Source organism: Hyperolius riggenbachi, chromosome 3 (assembly GCF_040937935.1).
Source record: "Hyperolius riggenbachi isolate aHypRig1 chromosome 3, aHypRig1.pri, whole genome shotgun sequence".
Lineage (NCBI taxonomy): Eukaryota > Metazoa > Chordata > Amphibia > Anura > Hyperoliidae > Hyperolius > Hyperolius riggenbachi.
Genome location: NC_090648.1, coordinates 134554903 through 134574975, shown reverse-complemented (window position 1 = coordinate 134574975; position 20073 = coordinate 134554903). Strand labels below are relative to the sequence as shown.

Sequence of the window (20073 nt, the reverse complement as noted above, 5' to 3'; positions counted from 1 at the left end):
CACGGCCCTGCTAATGACATTCGGAGAATTCTCTGACAATGTTCCCTTACTGGAGGGCCATTATATGGTGTCGACAGGAGCTGTGAAGAATTTTGGTCACAGTGGAGATGCCAATTCTACTTTCCTCCTCTGAGCTGATTGAACAGGCCCTTACATGGGGAGAGGTGTGATTCTTTAATAACAAAAGTCAGTGGGCTAAAGGAGAGCAGGCAGGGAAGGTGTGACTCCGACAATTCTATAAGAAGCAGAGAGAACTTGATTAGGTGAAGCTCTTTTACACATGTCTTGTCCAAGCTCTTCACTCTTGATGCCTCACGTCAAAGCAACAAAAAAATCAATGATGTGATGCCTCTGAAATAGCCAGAGCTAGTCTGTAGCTGTACTTGATGCAACATTTCTTTTTCATTTAAGCAAGACATTTTAAAGTGGACCTGGACTCTTGTACAGGAGACAAGGAATACACAGAGAAATTGACCATGTGTCTGCTTATAGAGAAAAGCCTAATTCTCCCTTCTCAGCAAGTAATGAGCTAGTGTAATTTGAGCTTTCAGATGTCTGCTGACTCTGCTGAATTCGGTAAATATGTAAACACAGGAGGCTAACTCTTTCTGTGCTCTCAGGATACCAGGAAGTAAGCACTCTGCAGAACCTCAGTAGGCTTTCTATAAGCTGTAACAAGGAAAAGTTATTATGCTGTTGCTTATCTTTTAGGGCAGAGAAGAAGTTCTGTGTTCAGTTCCACTTTAAGTTAAAGTAGATTAAAGAAAAATGCCAGAAACTGAAGCAAATTCTACAAAAAGGAACTCCAGGCAAAAATATGTTGAAAGTTAAATGAAGTGGTTGTCTTTGCTAATAAGAGTTAGTTGCTGTCTATTATTATGATCTAGTTATGCTTTGCTTTACAGAGTACATAGACATGATGCCACTAACTGTTCCTCCGAGGAATACACTATCTAATCCCTGTCACCGGAGTATCCCAAGGAAATCCATGCAGAGATGGGGAAATCATACAAACTCTGTGCAGATAGCGTCCTGCCTTAAGCCTTTTACACCCACTGTGATATTGTCTCATGTTTTACTTCGCTCTCATTGGCCACTTACGTACATTCTGCGTGCTCTTGCTGAAATTTTCCTCAGTTTGCTTTGAAGGCCGTTTGAAATCAGGACCTATTGAATCCAAACGTTTTGGATCTGTTCAGTCAAACACCATTGAAATTATGGGGAGTTTGACTACCTGGTCAGAAAAAAAGGGGGAAACATTCTAGTGGATTATTTGGAGACCAACTATGGCAGCATAATGCAACAAAATGACATGAGGAGACCACCAAAATAGCGTTTCCCACCGTGCACGAGCGGCTCTGTGCTCCTGCGCAGGCACGGGCATCAGTGCGCTTGCTCTCATTCATGGATGGGGGTGCGGCCACAAACTTTCAGAGGATCGACAATGGTGGTGGTCTCAAGAAAGACATGTGAAACCTCTAGAGGGTCCAGAGGCTTTCTGCTACCTAGGTAAATATCTGACTTTTTCCCCCTAAAGCCACAGGTTTGCATCAAAAGATACCTAAGACATAACGTCTTGAAGAAATGGTGGCTACATGTGGGTAGAGGTCTTCATGCTTAATGCACATCCTGTTCTTTGTCGTCCCCCTCCGTTAGTGCGCACGAGTAGGCCAAATCACGCACTACTATGCATGCACATTAGGATATTAGATCCTAGTTATCCTTTGAAACCAACTAAACCAAATTAGCATGAGGGATATAAGGAGTAAGTGTTCTTATTTTAAACTTTCAGTACACTTCAGGTGTGCTTTAAAAATGATACCTGACCCAAGGAAATGCTACCTAAGGTAAGCACAGAGATACTGTATGATCATGCTAAATCCACATACATTGTCCATTCCCACTGGTTCCCACACTGCATAAAACTTTTTACTTTTGGCTAAAGTCAAATTTTCAGACAGGAAGAGGCAGGCTTGCTATGATGTTCCCTTTTATCATCCTGCCTTAGGGCCTGAGCCCACTGCTGCGTCTTTAAAATGCATAAAATGTATGCGTTTTTTAAGTGTTTTTGAAACGCGTTTGATGTGTTTTAACATGTTAAAACGCCCAGAAATGCATTAAAATGCCTGAAAACGCATTTCAAAAATGCTAGAAAAACGCATGCATTTTTATGTGTTTTTAAAAATGCAGCAGTGGGCTCAGGCCCTCAGGGGGAGTTAATAGGGAGGGGGTGGGGAGAGGAGGGAAAGGAATCGTGATAGGATAGAACATTGCAGCAAATCTGCATCTTCTAGTCTGAAAATGTAACCCAAAGTCAAATTTTTAAAGTATTAATTACGGAACCAGGAGTAGCAAGTAAACAAACGGAAAACCCACTGAGATATGTGCATCCAGCATGAACATATCTCTGTGCTACTTACCTCAGGCAGCCTTAGCTTGGCTCAGGTGTGATTTAACCTTAATAAAACAGACTGTTTGGTTACTCTGGGGTTTTGTCAGTGGTTTAGTGATTGAGGACACTCCAACATGACAACTCCAGCGGCACAAGCCAAGCCCTTCCTGACTAACATCAACAGTGTTTGGCAAACAAAACACAAATAAATAAAGTTTTTTTTAGAACCTAAAACTAATTTGAACTGTAGCTAGTCTACTTTAGGGGACCAAGCAGGAAACCTCATAGGGAACAGTTCTCCTAACATAGCACCCTCTACAGCCCGGAGCATTGTGATTGGCCAAACAGTGTAGACTAGGCGTACGTTAAAAAGGGGCGCTGGGAAAAAAGGGCGCGGGGTTTTAAACGATACGCATGGATAACGTTTAAAAATGTATTGTACTGTATTTCGTTTAAAATTAATGTTTTATAAAGTTATAAATCTTTAAATAATGTGCATTAAATCGGCAATTGTAAAAACGTTAATCTTCCGTTTAAATATTGAAACATATAATAACGTTTAAAAATTTTTTACTAAGTAACCCTCCCTGTACCTACCCCTAACCCCTAGACCCCCCTGTTGGTGCCTAAACCTAAGACCCCCCTGTTGGTGCCTAAACCTAAGACCCCCCTGTTGGTGCCTAAACCTAAGACCCCCCTGTTGGTGCCTAAGTAACCCTCCCTGTACCTACCCCTAACCCCTAGACCCCCCTGTTGGTGCCTACACCTAAGCCCCCCCTATTGGTGCCTAAACCTAAGACCCCCCTGTTGGTGCCTAAACCTAAGACCCCCCTGTTGGTGCCTAAACCTAAGACCCCCCTGTTGGTACCTAAACCTAAGACCCCACTGATGGTCCCTAAACCTAAGACCCTCCTTAGTGATCACTGTATTGTGTGTAGAATAATGTTTTAAAAACAGTAAGGGATAAAATATATTACAATTTACATTACGTACTGATCGCTTTGTTTCGTGAATAATAATGTTTTACAAACAGTAAGGGATAACATTTAAAATAATGTTTTATTGAAATAAGAAACGTAAATCATCACAAGCAGTTATAAAACATGAAAAATCTTCGGGCGCCGTTGGAAAACGTTATTATTCTCGGGCGCCCTTTTTTCCTGTTCGGCGCCCAGTAAACGATAATTATTATGGGAGTCAATGGCGGCGCCCGATTTGTCCACTAGCCTCCTGCGCCCTTTTTTACTGTTACCATAGACTAGCACCTTTGAACCTGTTTGACTGGTTTAAGGCGGAAGTTTGAACATCAGCAAAGTTTTGTGTACCCACAAGAGCGGGTCATGTTGGTGAGTACATTATGGATTTTACTTTGCTTGAAGCTGCTATTTAAATAATAATAATAAAGAAAACTACTAATCTGTTGCAATTTGTAAGACATTTTAATATCTGCCCGACAAAATGTACTTGCAGAAACATTAATTGGATTGCAGCTCTGCACTTGTCCTCGTAGCAGCGATTGATAAGCACAGTCCCGGCATTCCTCCCCACCACCCGTCTGTCACTGTGAAGCGAGGTCGGAGCTGGCTGGCAGTGTGTTAATGTAAATAGCGCACAGCGGTGCTGCTCGGAAGCAACAGACACTTTCACAGAGGATGTAGAAAGAGGAGGCTGCAAATTACATGGTAACAATGAGAAGCTGTGCAGCAGGTGGGAGACATAGCAGGTCATACCCTTCTATGCTCACGTTGTGCTTCTTGTTTAACACCAGACAGGACAAACAAAACATCACGGAGGCAAGAGAGGCTAATTACATCTAGTGTTGCCGACAATGACTCTAAGAGAAAACTTGATATTGCAGCCAGAGAAATTGATGTGTTCCTCCACTTCTCTGTCTGGTTATTCAGGACCTATATTTAGACTGACCGCCAACCATCTGCTTTTAGAGCTCAACTTCATGCACTAATGTTTCCCTAGACTAGTGTAGGCACTCCGCTTGTTTTTATCTGTTTATGAGGCCCTTGATTATCATATATCGTCAGGGCTGGATTTCTGGAAAGGCCACAAAGGCCTAGGCCTGGGGTGGCAGCAGCAACAAGGCGGCTCCTGAACTTAAAAGAGGAGATTCTAAATAGGAAAAAGGAGGCTGAAAAAAGGGAGCAACACATGGAAAAGGAGAAATTGGTGCCCTAGGGAGCTGAAAGAGAGGGGCTATATTAAATGCATGATACACATGGAAGAAAGGGCTGCGTATGGAATGGGAGGGGCACTGCTGTACATGAAAGTGGAGCCACAACATACTTCGCCTAGGGGCACAAAAGGTATAAATCCGGCCTTGCATATCGTTTAAATTATTTGTATAGTACCTGGCCAGGAGCTCCACAATAAGCCACTAGTGATGGTTACATCTAGGAGAACTCATGGGAAAGCATGCCATCAGTTTGGTCAGATGATAGGTATGCAAGTCTCTGATTTGAAGTCATGATCATGTGCTAAATGAGAATGTGATCAAAGGAAATCAGAGCTTTGCAAATCTATCAGCTGATCAAACAAATAACATGCTTCTCCATGTGTTCTCCTGGACATGACCATCACTATCAGCCACATCATGCAGGAAAGGCTTTTATAGCTGCAGGCTGGGATTTCAGAGCTAGGTCCTGCCCCCTTACAGTCTCAGCAAATACATGATGCTGAGGATGCAGCAGAAGCCCCACCCACTCAGCCTACTGTTACCCTTTTTTTAGCTACAGGAGGTTGTTTGTCAAAAACAAAACAAAAACAAACCTAGATAAATAAATTACACATGGACACTGCTCACTAGCTGTCACATGACATATTCAAAATTGTGCTTGGAGTTGTACTTTAACCTCCTGACTGCCACTGATGAGATAGAACTCAACACATCTGAATCTGTCATTGAAAACCATTAATTAATTTTCTTCTGGCTTTTAAAGAGTTAAAACAAGCTTATGGTGTTGTTTTCACAGGTTCTTTTTAAAAGTTTGATGTTGTCTATCTCTTCAGTCACCTGACCACATCTGAGAACTAAAGTCAAAAACTGATACACCTTGGGGCGTGATACAAATGTATTGATCCCTGTATGAACTGCTAAACACTATGCCAGAATCCTCAGTCCAGTGGCAAAAAGAATTGGACACAAACCACCGCAAATCAGTCAGTTTTGTATAAGAGAACCACCGTAAAATGCTGCCCACCCACAACTACCCATGGTCAGTGCTACAGCAGCTGCTGCCTTCCTCCCCCTCCACTGCTTCTGGTATTGCTACAGATGATTTGAGCAATGATCATAATGGCTGAAGCAGGATCTTCATCACCAAAGTAGGTCTGGCCATAAGCCAGCAATGATAAATAATCAGCATCCCCAGCAGCCAGGCAGAGACTGTATTGCTCTGATTGGTCAAATCTGTGTTTAAAAAGTTGCTGATTGCATAGTCATTGACACTCATGAGATAGGAGAATAGGGCCGGTCGTGAAAGAAGGAAGCTGCTGCATTTGTTCTAATTTCCAGAATTATTTTCAATTACATGAGGAAGAGGCCAGTCATGACCTCTAGCAATATGTATAATTCACTTTGTGCATAACAAACAGGTGTGTGTGCAAGAAGGAGAAGTACTGGCCGTAAGCACTGTAGATTGTCAGTATGGCTCGCTAATATCAGCACGCTTTACGTAACGGAGCACTTCAGTCTCTAGCCCATGCTTACTGATAAAAAAAATAAATAAATAAAAAAAAAATAATTAAAAAAAAAATATATAGTACTAGCTGATGGCCCGGCATTGCCCGGGTATGTATTTGGCTGTTGGCTGCGCCCATTTTTTTCTAACCCTAACACACAATTACTCAATAACTCAATGACCAAGTTTGTGAGATTTGCGGTCTTTGGCATCAATAATTTGCATTGAAATGAAACAAATCTTACTGGCTGTTTGTGGCCCCACCCCTTTCCTGAATTGGAACCCTAGTCAACCAATGACCAACTGTACCAGGTTTGAGGCCTGCGCCATTAACAGTGCAAGAATGGCAGCAAATAAATATTCCCATTTAAAATCAATAGGTGAATTTTGATTGGCTTTTGTAGGCCCCAACCACTTTTCTGAACATTAATCCCAGTCACCCAGTGACCAACTGTGCAAAGTTTGAGAACCATACTATTAACAGTAAAAGAATGGCTGCAGTTTAAATTTTCTTAGAAAAAAATTGTATTTGTCGTCAGGCATGCTCAGATGTACCAAAATTCGGTTCGGGTACATTCGAATTCGGATCCGCATGACATTCGAATTCGAATTCGCCTTCGACCACGAAATTCGGTTCGAGTTCATATTCGGTTTGAGGTTACGCCTAAAAATTCGGTAAAAATTTGTATTCGTGAATTCTGGGTTTTTTTGTGTGTTTTTTTAAAGTGAATTCACATTGAAATAGGTGTACTTAAAAAAACAAAACTGAAAACGTGACGTGTGGCACTGGCAGCAGGCAATGCATTGTGTGGACCCTGGCGGTGGGACCACTGACAGCAGCAGGATAAATACAACAGCAGCAGTAGGAGGAGGTGGAGTGACGTGTGGCACTGGCAGCAGGCAATGCATAGTGTGGACCCTGGCGGTGGGACCTCTGACAGCAGTAGGATAAATACAACAGCAGCAGCAGGAGGAGGTGGAGTGACGTGTGGCACTGACAGCAGGCAATGCATAGTGTGGACCCTGGTGGTGGAACCACTGACAGCAGCAGGATAAATACAACAGCAGCAGGAGGAGGTGGAGTGACGTGTGGCACTGACAGCAGACAATGCATAGTGTGGACCCTGGTGGTGGGACCACTGACAGCAGCAGGATAAATACAACAGCAGCAGTAGGAGGAGGAGTAACGTGTGGCACTGACAGCAGGCAATGCATAGTGTGGACCCTGGCGGTGGGACCACTGACAGCAGCAGGATAAATACAACAGCAGCAGGAGGAGGTGGAGTGACGTGTGGCACTGGCAGCAGGCAATGCATAGTGTGGACCCTGGCGGTGGGACCTCTGACAGCAGTAGGATAAATACAACAGCAGCATCAGGAGGAGGTGGAGTGACGTGTGGCACTGACAGCAGGCAATGCATAGTGTGGACTCTGGCGGTGGGACCACTGACAGCAGCAGGATGAAAATGAGCGCAGTGTAATATGTTGCCGCTTTAGAAATACAATAAATACATAAATAAATTGATAGGTAAATCAATGCAGCAGGCCAGCAGGAGGAGGAAGAGTCCGGTAGAAATACAATAAATAAATAAATACATAAATAAATTCATAGGTAAATCAATGCAGCAGGCCTGCAGCGGCAGCAGGAGTCCGGTAGAAGTACAATAAATAAATAAATACATAAATAAATTCATAGGTAAATCAATGCAGCAGGCCTGCAGCAGCAGCAGGAGTCCGGTAGAAATACAATAAATTAATAAATACATAAATAAATTCATAGGTAAATCAATGCAGCAGGCCTGCAGCAGCAGCAGGAGTCCGGTAGAAATACAATAAATTAATAAATACATAAATAAATTCATAGGTAAATCAATGCAGCAGGCCTGCAGCAGCAGCAGGAGTCCGGTAGAAATACAATAAATAAATAAATACATAAATAAACTCATAGGTAAATCAATGCAGCAGGCCTGCAGCAGCAGCAGGAGTCCGGTAGAAATACAATAAATAAATAAATACATAAATAAATTCATAGGTAAATCAATGCAGCAGGTCAGCAGCAGCAGGAGTCCGGTAGAAATACAATAAATAAATACATAAATAAATTCATAGGTAAATCAATGCAGCAGGCCAGCAGGAGGAGGAGGAGTCGTCGTCACGTATGGCAGGCAGCAGGCAATGTATTGTAATTCCCAGGCAGGCACCTCATGTCCTCCTTTCGCCGACAACAGGTGCCAGGAACCTATCTAGGCCTGGTTAATCTTCAAAAATGTCAGTCTGTCCACGCCCTCTGTGGACAGACGAGAGCGCTTCTCGGTGACCACCCCACTGGCCGCACTGAAGCACCTCTCAGACAGCATGCTGGAAGGGGGGCAAGACAATACCTCCAGGGCGTACTGCACAAGCTCCCTCCAGATGTGCAAGCGCTCCACCCAGTACTCCATGGGGTCCACAGGCTCTTCGCTGCCGGTGTCAAGCCCACTGAAGGACCCCATGTAGTCGGCCACCATCCGGATCATGCGCTGGCTGTGACTCTCACCGAAGGTGGCTGCTGCCCGCACCTCCTCTCTCGGCTGCTGTACCTACATGTAGAACGCCTGCGTCAATGACAGAAGGTCTCCTGGGCGCCTGATGCTGCTGCTGGCCACAGGCACCTGCTGCTGTGCTGCTGGCTGCTGGACAGGGACAAAGGGAGTGAAAGGCGGGGGGAAGGCTTCCTCCAGTCGCCGAACAAGGATCTCCTGCAACTCCCTTGCTCGCTGCTCACGGTCTCTGGCAGGCAGAAACTGATCCCACCTCCCCCTCAGCCGTGGGTCCAGGATCATGCTGATGCAGGCGTCCTCCCTTGCTTGCATCCGCTTGACCCTGGGGTCTGTGCGCAGGCAGCGCAGCATGTGCGCTGCCATGGGGAACAGGGTGAACCGTCTAACAGAGACATCAGGGTCAGCGTCCTCCTCCTCCTCCTCTTGCCCCTGAGACTCTTCCTCCTCTCTCCACCCTCGCACCACTGCTGCTGCGCTCCGATGTTCCCCCCCAGCAGCAACGTCCAGCACCTCCAACTCCTCCTCCTCCAGGGACTCAAATACCTGCGGAGCAGTGGACTGCACAGGCGGCTGCTGTTCCAGCTGCTTCAGGGCCTTCTCTCCCAAATCCACCAAATCGCCAAGTGCCCTGTCCAGCAGACAAACAAAGGGCACCCACTGGCAGAGGGATGCCCGTTGTTCACTCACCAGGTTGGTTCCCTGCAGGAAGGGAGCCAACACCAAGCAGACCTGCAGCATCTGCCCCCATTGCGCGTTGGTGAGGAGCTGGAATGTGGTGCTGCTTCTGCTGCCGGTGTCGGCGACAGTGGCATCATAGATGTACCGGTTGACAGCCCTCCTCTGCTCAACCAGCCGCTCCAACATCGCCAGGGTGGAGTTCCAGCGAGTTGGCACATCTATGATAAGGCGGTGTCGTGGCAGGCCCTCCTGCTGCTGGATGTCTGCCAGTTTTGCTGCGGCAGCTGCTGAGCGGCGGAAAGTGCGCACAATTTTCAGCGCCACTTCTAACAGCTCCTCCATCCCCACGTAGGTGCGCATGAACTTTTGCACCACCAGGTTCAGGACGTGGGCCAAGCAAGGGACGTGAAGCAAGTCTCCACTGCTGATGGCAGACAGCAGGTTGGCGGCATTGTCGGACACCACCAATCCCACAGTGAGGCCTCTGGGGGTCAGCCACGTCCTCTCCTGCTCCCTGAGGTACCGGAGCACGTCAGTTGCCGTCAAGGAGTGTTTCCCCAGGCTTTTCATCTCCAGCAGCGCTTGGCAGTGGCGGGCCTTCACGCTGCTGGAGAGACGGGATCGCTTGGCGGTGGTTCTCCCCTGACCCCGCGCTGTGGCACCACGTAGTGGGCGACTGGTGCTGCTGTGCCCGAGGATGGACCTGCTGCTTCCTCGCTCAGGCTTTCCACCAGGCTGACCCAGTGGGCCGTAAAGGACAGACAGCGCTCTGTCCCAAACCGGCTGCTCCAGGAATCCATGGTTATGTGGATCCGCGCACTGACAGCGTGATCCAGCGCGCGGCCCACGTTCTCCATGGCAGAGCGGTGCAGTGCTGGGATCGCCCTGCGGGAAAAATAGTGGCGGCTGGGGACTTGCTACTCCGGGATCCCAACCTGCAGCAGTGCTCTGATGTCACTCCCCTCCTGCACAAAGGAATATGGCAGGAGCTGGGAGCACATGGCCCGGGCAAGCAACGCGTTCAGCAACCGGATGCGCCTGTGGGCGGGAGGCAGCACCTTGGTCACACCGGGGAATGCTTCGCTGAGCAGGGTCTGGCGGCGTTTGCCTGCACGGGAGGATGAGGAGGCCACTGTGGAGGGAGCTGATGAGGCCACTGAGGACTGGCTGCCCGGGGAGGGGGGGTGGAAGTGAGTTGCTGCTGTGCTCCTACTGCTGCTGCTGCTGGATGGGCAGGAGGGTCGGCTGCTGCTGCTGCTGCTGAAATCTGTGCAGTGACTGTCTGGCTCTGACCACTGCCTGCACCACTTTGCATAAGCTTCTCCAACTCATTAAAGTCCTCAAAATGTCTGCTCTGTAAGTGGGTCTGCAGGCACGAGGTACTCAATTTGTGGATATCGCAACCTCTGCTGAGACTGAGATTGCAACTGTTGCAAATTGCACGGGTCGGGGCCACTGGGCACTTGGTGAAGTACCGCCAGACTGGGGACTTCAACCTGCTCTTTGCGCTTGAGGGCTGGGGTTTTTGGGTGCCCTCAGACGCGTATCTGGAGGGATGCAGGCATGACACGTGCCTCAGGCGACCTCCCTCTTCAATCATCAGGGGGGCGCAGTGCTGCTGACAGCATTCCTGAGTCTAAGGGAGTAACAATCATCCAGCAGCCTGCCTGTCTCAGCCTTTGTCTTATATCTACATTACAAGCTATTGAGAGGTGAGCTCCGAAGTTTTCCCTCACTCCCTAATGTCTCAGTCCCCTGAGATAGCAGCAGATGCCTCTGGTCTGGAGGTTACAAGACCTCACATCCATTCAGCTCTGTCATTCACACATTCCTCAGCCTTATCTCAGTGTGCCGTTTACTTACTTTTATTTATGACACTCTCTGCACTTTAACCATTACACTGCTGGCATCTCTGTGGCCAGATTTAACAACCTCTCTCTTGTACAGTGTACCTCAGTTGTGCATTATATTTCTAGCTCAGTACCTATCTACTTATATTTAATAGGTTGTCAGCCTTTTATTATGTTATAATTGTCACTGCAAATGTTTCATTGCTTTCATTCATATGAGAGTGGTGGCTGCCATATTTTTTTCGTTTTAAACAATACTGGTTGCATGGAAATCCTGCTGATCCTTCTGGTCACTAGGGTCTAAATCACACACCTGAAACAAGCATGCAGCTAATCTTGTCAGATGTGTTATAGACATTTGATCTGCATGCTTGTTTAGGGTCTATGGCTAAGGCAGGGATCACACTTGTTTTTCAGTTTTCAACTCAGCTTTTTCTGCGCACATTTTCTGCACACCAAGTGTGTTTCTATGCAGAAAAACGTGTGCTTTTTTTCACAACAGTTAATGTAATTGATACAGAAAACTGACAAAATGAGCAGAATTATCATGCAGAATGTCAGGGTTTTTTTCTGTGCAAGAAAAACACATTAAGTGTGAACTAGCCCCTTGATTAACATGAGTTTTCAGTAGTTCTGTGCAGAAAAACGCATATGAAAACAGTCAAGTATGTTCCCTGCCTTAAAGTATTAGAGGCAGAGGATCAGAAGGATAGCCTCATTTATTTCATAGTGACTGTTACATTCTGGTATTTGTGTGTGTGCGTGTGTGTTCTGAATGCATGATGGGGTTACCCTGTCCAAAAAGGTTAGGCAGGATGCTGTTGATTGTAGGTGTGTGTGTGTGTGTGTGGGGGGGGGGGGGGGCTGGGGGCGCAATTTTAGTATTTGCCATGGGCGCTTTCTTGCCTAGATCCGCCACTGGGTGCCCTTGGAGGATTGTGCCTTTTTGGTTGTAGTTAGAGATTTGCTGCGAGTGGTGGTAGCGACTGAAGCAGTAGGCTGTGGCTCCTGCCTTCCACGCCCTGTGCTGGCCGCCTTGCTGCTGCCGCGCCTCTGCGCCAGAGACGCCTCCTCCTCCGATGATGAGCTGCCTTCAACCAACTGTGCTGGTGGTACTGGTGGCACATAGGAAGGATCTATCAAGTCATCATCATCAACCCCAAACAAATCCTGTGAGCCCGACTCAACCAACTCCTCTACCCCAACATCACCTGCATCACGCCCCTCCTCCTCAGCGCCAACAACAAACTTCTGCACGTGTAACTCCTCCTCCTCCTTGCATGGCCCCATTATCTCCAACTCATACTTCTCCAAAACATCCCTGTACATGGTCACAGTCTCAGGGGAGAAGAGCGTGCTCATTGAGGGCAGGCTGGTCGATGGGGTCACCGTGACCATGGCCTCAAGCGCTGGTGGAGGCCTGCTGCGGACAGGAGTGCTGGTGGCACTAGTCTCGCTGCTGCTGGAGGCCTGGCTGGAAAAGGTGGCTTCCTGCCCCGCCATCATTTCCTCCACAGCCTGCACCTGACTCTCCCCAATGGGCCGTGGGCGACGACCCATCTCAAAGATGGGCGCAACACGCTGCTGTTGCGCCTCTGCTCCCTCCTCCCTGTGGTCAGTGAGTGGCTGGCGGCGCACCAGTCCCAGACCTGCTGCTGCTGGCAGTGGCTCCTGCAATGGCGCTTCCTCTCCTGGTGGTGCCTCGCCCTCTACCTCTACCTCTGCCACTCATAGTGCACTATACAAATACAGTAAAAAAAAAATAAGTAGAAGAGGGCGGGAAAGGGTGTAAACTTTAATAAAGTCTGTGTTGGTGGTGACTTGGTGGTGACTAGTAGTACAGTAGTAGACACTAGTAGTATGCACGCACGCAGGTAACTAAGAAACACCTAGCGTACTACGCTACAAGTAAGTCGTGCGGCAGACAATCGGTGACAATTACAAACGGTCACACACGGTCAGACGCAATCAATCAATAGGCTCGGGCAGGTGAGGTGACAGACAGTCACAGGTCAGGTCACTCACAACGGATGCTGGTGTGGTGGCCTGTATGTGTTGTAAGTAACTCTTATTTATTACACACACTACAGATGATAATAAAATCACACAGTAAAATTGAAAGAAAAATTAGTGAACGGGTACTAGACTAGTAGACTAGTAGTATAGTAGTAGACAGTAGACACTAGTAGTATGCACGCAGGTAACTAAGAAACACCTAGCGTACTACGCTACAAGTATGTCGTGCGGCAGACAATCGGTGACAATTACAAACGGTCACACACGGTCAGACGCAAACAATCAATAGGCTCGGGCAGGTGAGGTGACAGACAGTGTTCGGCCCAACTCTAACAGTCACAGGTCACTCACAACGGATGCTGGTGTGGTGGCCTGTATGTGTTGTAACTCTTATTTATTACACACACCAAGGATGATAATAAAATCACACAGTAAAATTGAAAAAAAATATTAGTGAACGGGTACTAGTCTAGACTAGTAGACTAGTAGTATAGTAGTAGACACTAGAAGTATGCACGCACGCAGGTAACTAATAAACACCTAGCGTACTACGCTACAAGTAAGTCATGCGGCAGACAATAGGTGACAATTACAAACGGTCACACACGGTCAGACGCAAACAATCAATAGGCTCGGGCAGGTGAGGTGACAGACAGTCACAGGTCACTCACAACGGATGCTGGTGTGGTGGCCTGTATGTGTTGTAACTCTTATTTATTACACACACTACGGATGATAATAAAAACACACAGTAAAATTGAAAAAAAAATTAGTGAACGGGTACTAGACTAGTAGACTAGTAGTATAGTAGTAGACAGTAGACACTAGTAGTATGCACGCAGGTAACTAAGAAACACCTAGCGTAATAGCCTACAAGTAAGTCATGCGGCAGACAATCGGTGACAATTAAAAACGGTCACACACGGTCAGACGCAATCAATCAATAGGCTCGGGCAGGTGAGGTGACAGACAGTCACAGGTCAGGTCACTCACAATGGATGCTGGTGGTGACCTGTCACTCACAGTCAGTAACTAACTAACTAACACAGTACTGAAACCAGGGGCGTAACTAGGCCCCACCGGGCCCCCCTGCAGATTTTCTGAGCGCCCCCCCGGGCCCGCTCGCGGCCGTTTTGTGGGTGCTGGAGGGGTGGCAGCATGAGGGGAAAGCCTTGCCCACAGTCGGCGGGGAGAGGGGTAGTTCCCCCCTCTCCCTCACCTCGGGGCTCTCCCCTCTGCGCTCCCCTCTAGCTCGTAAGTGTCTGTGGGGCTGTGGTGGGCAGCGAGCGGCGGGCAGATACATACCTGCTTCCGTGCGTTCCATCGGAGACTTCTCCCTCTAGCGGCTGACGTCACTTCCGGAAGTGACGTCAGCCGCTAGAGGGAGAAGTCTCCGATGGAACGCACGGAAGCAGGTATGTATCTGCCCGCCGCTCGCTGCCCACCACAGCCCCACAGACACTTACGAGCTGGAGGGGAGCGCAGAGGGGAGAGCCCCGAGGTGAGGGAGAGGGGGGAACTACCCCTCTCCCCGCCGACTGTGGGCAAGGCTTTCCCCTCATGCTGCCACCCCTCCAGCACCCACAAAACGGCCCCGAGCGGGCCCCAGGGGGGGGGGGGGGGGCGGGCCCCCCCCCGCGGGCGCAGGGGCTGCAGGGCCTATTCCTACGCCCCTGACTGAAACTAATAAAGTAACAGACTACAGCAGTAATAATTAACTAAACTAGTACTACTAGTACACAACTAACTAGAATCCCTAACCTACCTAAGCTAGTAGTAGGCTAAGGCTACCTAGGCTAGCAGGCCTAGCCTGCTCACAGACTAACACTAGCCTAGCACAGTATACACTATACACTAGCTGACTAAAAACAATCAAAATACTAGCTAACTATATAAGACAACAATAAATGTGTTTAGGAGGTGTTTAGGAAGCAAAACGCTAGGTTTAGCAGTGAAAAGCACTTGCTCAGACACAGCACAGCACTGGAGAATCTCTCAGTACCAGCAGCAGTCACACAAGTGCGTGGCTCCGCAACATGGCGGCGGCCTTATATAGAGGAGGGGAGGGCCAGGCTCCCCTCCTCTGATTGGTTGCTAGGGTTGCCAGCTCCTCGGCAGGAGGACTTCTGATTGGCCCAATCACGTCATCCCTGAATCCCGAAGCCGAAACCGAACTCACAGCTCCATCCGGCCGAATTCCAGCGCGCGCATTCGGCATGCTTCGTATTCGGGTTCGGCTCGGAATCGCAGCACTCGGGTTCGGGTTCGCATGCGGCAAACCTTAAAAACACCCAAATTTTTCGGGGAAACTTCGCATTCGGGGTCCTGCTGAGCAACCCTGTTTGTCATTGTCCACTTTTTGGTTATGGGGATAAAAAGTATCCTATACGTTATTCCAGGTAATGTACTATGTGTGTGCCAAATTCCATTCAAATCCTTTCAGCCATTTTTGCGTTACTGAGTAACAAACATTCAAACTTTTGCATTTATAATATTAGTGATAGGATGCGAAGGTTTAAGCAACCTTGTTAATCGTTATGATTTTCCTGTATAAATCGTTGGTTGTTACGATAAAAAATGTCAGTTAAATGTATCATATAGGAGACACACACAGTGATATTTGAGAAGTGAAATGAAGTTTATTGGATTTACAAAAAGTGAGCAATACTTGTTTAAAGGGAAGGTTCAGGGAGTCTCCCAAAAAAATAAAAATCCAAATCCACTTACCTGGGGCTTCCTCCAGGCCGTGGCAGGCAGGACGTGCCCTCAACGCCGCTCCGCAGGCTCCCGGTGGTCTCCGGTGGCTGACCTGACCTGGCCAGGCCGGCTGCCAGGTCGGGCTTCTTGTGCGCTCCAATCTGCGTGTCACTGGTGCGCGCTGACGTCATCGGACGTCCTCCGGGCTGTACTGCGCAGGCTCAGAACTACTGCGCCTGCGCAGTGCAGCCCGGAGGACGTCCGATGACATCAGCGCGCACCAGTGACACGCAGATTGGAGAGCACAAGAAGCCCGACCTGGCAGCCGGCCTGGCCAGGTCGGGTCGGCCACCGGAGACCACCGGGAGCCTGCAGAGCGGCGCCGAGGGCACGTTCTACCTGCCACGGGCTGGAGGAAGCCCCAGGTAAGTGGATTTGGATTTCTATTTTTTGGGAGACTCCCTGAACCTTCCCTTTAAAACAAAATTAGGCAGGTGCATACATTTGGGCATCACAAAAAATAAATGAAATCAATAGTTAGTAGATCCTTCTTTTGCAGAAATTACAGCCTCTAAACGCTTCCTGTAGGTTCCAATGAGAGTCTGGATTCTGGTTGAAGGCATTTTGGACCATTCCTCTTTACAAAACATCTCTATTTCATTCAGGTTTTATGGATTCCGAGCATGGACAGCTCTCTTTAACTCACACCACAGATTTTTTTAATTATATTCAGGTCTGGGGACTGAGATGGCCATTCCAGAACAATGTACTTGTTCCTCTGCATGAATGCTTTAGTGGATTTTAAACAGTGTTTAGGGTCGTTGTCTTTTTGAAAGATCCAGCCCCGGAGCAGCTTCAGCTTTGTCACTGATTCCTGGACATTGGTGTTCTGAACTCTGCTGCTCGACTCATTCATCTCTCCTCTCACTCTTCCTCTGCTGCTTCTCTCTGTCAAGCTCTTCACTGGCTACCAATTAACCAGAGGATTCAGTTCAAACTCTTAACCCTAACCTACAAAGCTCTCCACAATCTCTCTCCCCTGTACGTCTCCTCACTAGTCTCCAAATACCAACCCAACCGCAATCTCAGATCTGCACATGAGCTTCTTTTATCCTCTTCTACAATTACCTCCTCACATTTACGTGTACAAGACTTCTCACGTGTCTCACCCCTCCTCTGGAATGCCCTTCCACAGCACAACCGCCACTCTCCCACCTTTGAAATCTTTAAACACTCCCTCAAAACCCACCTTTTCCGACAAGCATATTCTCTAGCTTAGGCCATGCACCCACTAAATAACCTAACTACGCACTGCCTGTACATATACTGTATACTTCCCCCACCTTTTGTTTCCACCCCATTCCTTTAGATTGTAAGCTCGCAAGGGCAGGGCTCTCACCATTTTGTGTCATGGAATGTTATTAATTTAATTGCTTGCACTCTGTTAGACATTTTAGTCATCATGTTAAATTTGCTATTGTAATCAGCAGTTCTGTATTTTGTATCAGTGTTCATATTTGATATATATCATTGTCTGTATCATTATGTATCCCTTGTTTGTTTTCTTACATTGTACAGCGCCACAAAATATGTTGGCGCTTTATAAATAAATAATAATAATAATAATACTGAGTGGAATCCATGCATCCCTCAACTTTGACAAGATTCCCAGTCCCTGCACTGGCCACACAGTGCCACAGCATGATGGAACCACAACCATATTTTACTGTAGGTAGCAGGTGTTTTTCTTAGAATGCTGTGCTTTCCTCCATGCAATAATGCCCCTTGTTATGCCCAAATAACTCAATTTTAGTTTCATCTGTCCACAGCACCTTATTCCATTAAGCTGGCTTGTCCAAATGTGCTTTAGCAAACCTCAAGCGGCTCTGTTTGTGCTGTGGGCGGAGAAAGGGCTTCCTCTGCATCACTCTCACATACAGCATCTCCTTGTGTAAAGTTGCCGAATGGTTGAACGATGCACAGTGACTCCATCTGTAACAAGATGATGTTGTAGGTCTTTGGTGCTGGTCTGTGGGTTGACTCTGACTGTTTTCACCATTCGTCGCTTCTGTTTATCCAAGATTTTTCTTGGTCTGCCACCTTGAGCATTAACTTGAACTGAGCCTGTGGTCTTCCATTTCCTCAACATGTTCTTAACTGTGGAAACAGACAGCTAAAATCTCTGAGACAGCTTTCTGTATCCTTCCCCTAAACCATTATGGTGAACAATCTTTGTCTTCAGGTCATTTGAGAGTTGTTTTGGGACCCCCATGTCGCTACTCTTTAAAGAAAATATAAAGAGGAGGGAAACTTACAATTGACCCCCTTAAAGATAACCCGAGGTGGGATTTAATAATGTTAGTAGAGCACAGAAGCTGGTTGTGCATACTATCACTGGCCTCTGTTGCCATATAGTGTGCCCCAGCCCCCCCCCCCCCCGCTGCGCTCTGCTGTCCCCCGTAATAAAAACCGCCGTGCTAGCGACATGCACCTTGTCGCTAGCACGTTGTTTACATTTGTGGTGCCATTCAGCACCGATCCCCCGCCTTCTCTATATCGCCACTCCCCGCCCGCGTCCCTTTCCTCCCGCTGATTGGAGGGAAGTGACGCAGACGCGGAGCGGCAATATAGAGGAGGCTTGGGAGAGGAGCTGAATGGCACCACAAAGGTAAACAGCATGCTAGAGACAAGGTGCATGTCTCTAGCACAGTGGTTTTTATTACGGGGGACAGCAGAGCGCAGGGGGAGCCTGGGGGCAACAGAGGCTGGCGATAGTATGCACAACCAGCCTCTGTGCCCAACTAACATTATTAAATCCCACCTCGGGTTCTCTTTAAATACTCTTTCTCATAAGTGGATTCACCTGAGTATGTAGGTCAGGGGTCCCTGAGCTTTCTAAGCCAATTTGAGTCCCAATAATTAGTTCTGAAGGTTTTGGAATCAATAAAATGACAACAGTGCCCAAATTTATGTACCTGCCTAATTTTATTTAAACAATTATTGCGCACTTTCTGTAAATCCAATAAACTTAATTTCACTTCTCAAATATAACTGTGTGTGTCTCCTATATGATATATTCAACTGACATTTTTTATTGTAACAACCAACAACAACCGTATATACTCGAGTATAAGCCGAGTATTTGAGGCCAAAAAAGTGGTCCAAAAGTGGGGGTCTCGGCCTATACTCGAGTCACTCGTCAGTGGTGCCCCCCTCATGCAGCCCCACTGTAATTGACACACATAACAAACAGAAAAAGCTATGCACTGACCGGCGGGTACTTAACCCTACATGTGCGCAGTGCAGCAGGCACATTTGTTGACCGTGTCACCCCCACCAGCATGCCGCTAGACAACAATGTCTGCCAGCTCTGAGGTGTCCCCCATTCCCCACCACGAAGTGTGTCTGCAGTGTGTCTGCAGTGATATGCATAGCAGTGGGGCTTAATTTCCTTACTGCCAATCCACGCCCGCTGCCAGGTGTCCTCTGTAATCTACGTCCGGCAGCTCTGAGGTGTCCCCCGTTCTCTACCTGAGTGTGTTCGTAGTAATATGGAAAGTGTGCGGCTTCTTTTGCTATCTGCCAATCCACAGCCGCTGCCGGGTCTCCTCTGTAAGCTACATTCACAGCAGTCTTGTTGCTATGACGCCATCTAGTGGTGCCTGCCATCACGTGAGTCACTGCACAGATCGATAATGATGAGACTGCTATGGACTGAGGAAAACAAGCCACTCCGCTTTGCATAATACTGTGAACACACTTGAGGGGAGTACAGGGGACAACTTAGAGCTGCTGGACATAGGTTACAGCGGAGACCCGGCGGAGGCCATGGATCGGCGGTAAGCTGCACCACTTTGCAAATCACTACGGACACACGTGTGAGTGCAAGGGCGTAGGGCGGTGTGTGTGGGGGGGGACTCCTCAGAGCTGCCAGACATTCTTGTCTGGCAGTGCACTAGGGTTAACATGGCCACCATTTGTCATGCAAAAATGTGCACATAACTTATCTCATCCGCAAACTCCAGTGTGTGTCACCACCTGATCTACTGACCACAATGCAATCCCCAGGAGTGAAGAAATACTGCTAGGAGTGGGCACATCTTTTTTCCTTATTCAGGAGATTAGTGTTTACAGGATATATGCTTATCTACACAGCAGTATGCATTAAAGAGAGACAGTCAGTTTTTAGTCTGTGATGGTCTGAATTTT

General features: G+C 47.6%; 1 long non-coding RNA gene across 1 annotated transcript in view; it reads left to right on the top strand.

Moving 5' to 3' along the window:
- The first annotated feature begins 3684 nt into the window (after positions 1-3684).
- The window catches only part of LOC137561158 (uncharacterized), a 63271-nt gene continuing 46882 nt past the window's right edge, over positions 3685-20073 (top strand). The window contains exon 1 of the long non-coding RNA XR_011029895.1: positions 3685-3738. This is a non-coding gene — a long non-coding RNA (uncharacterized lncRNA). The remainder of the gene's footprint in view (positions 3739-20073) is intronic.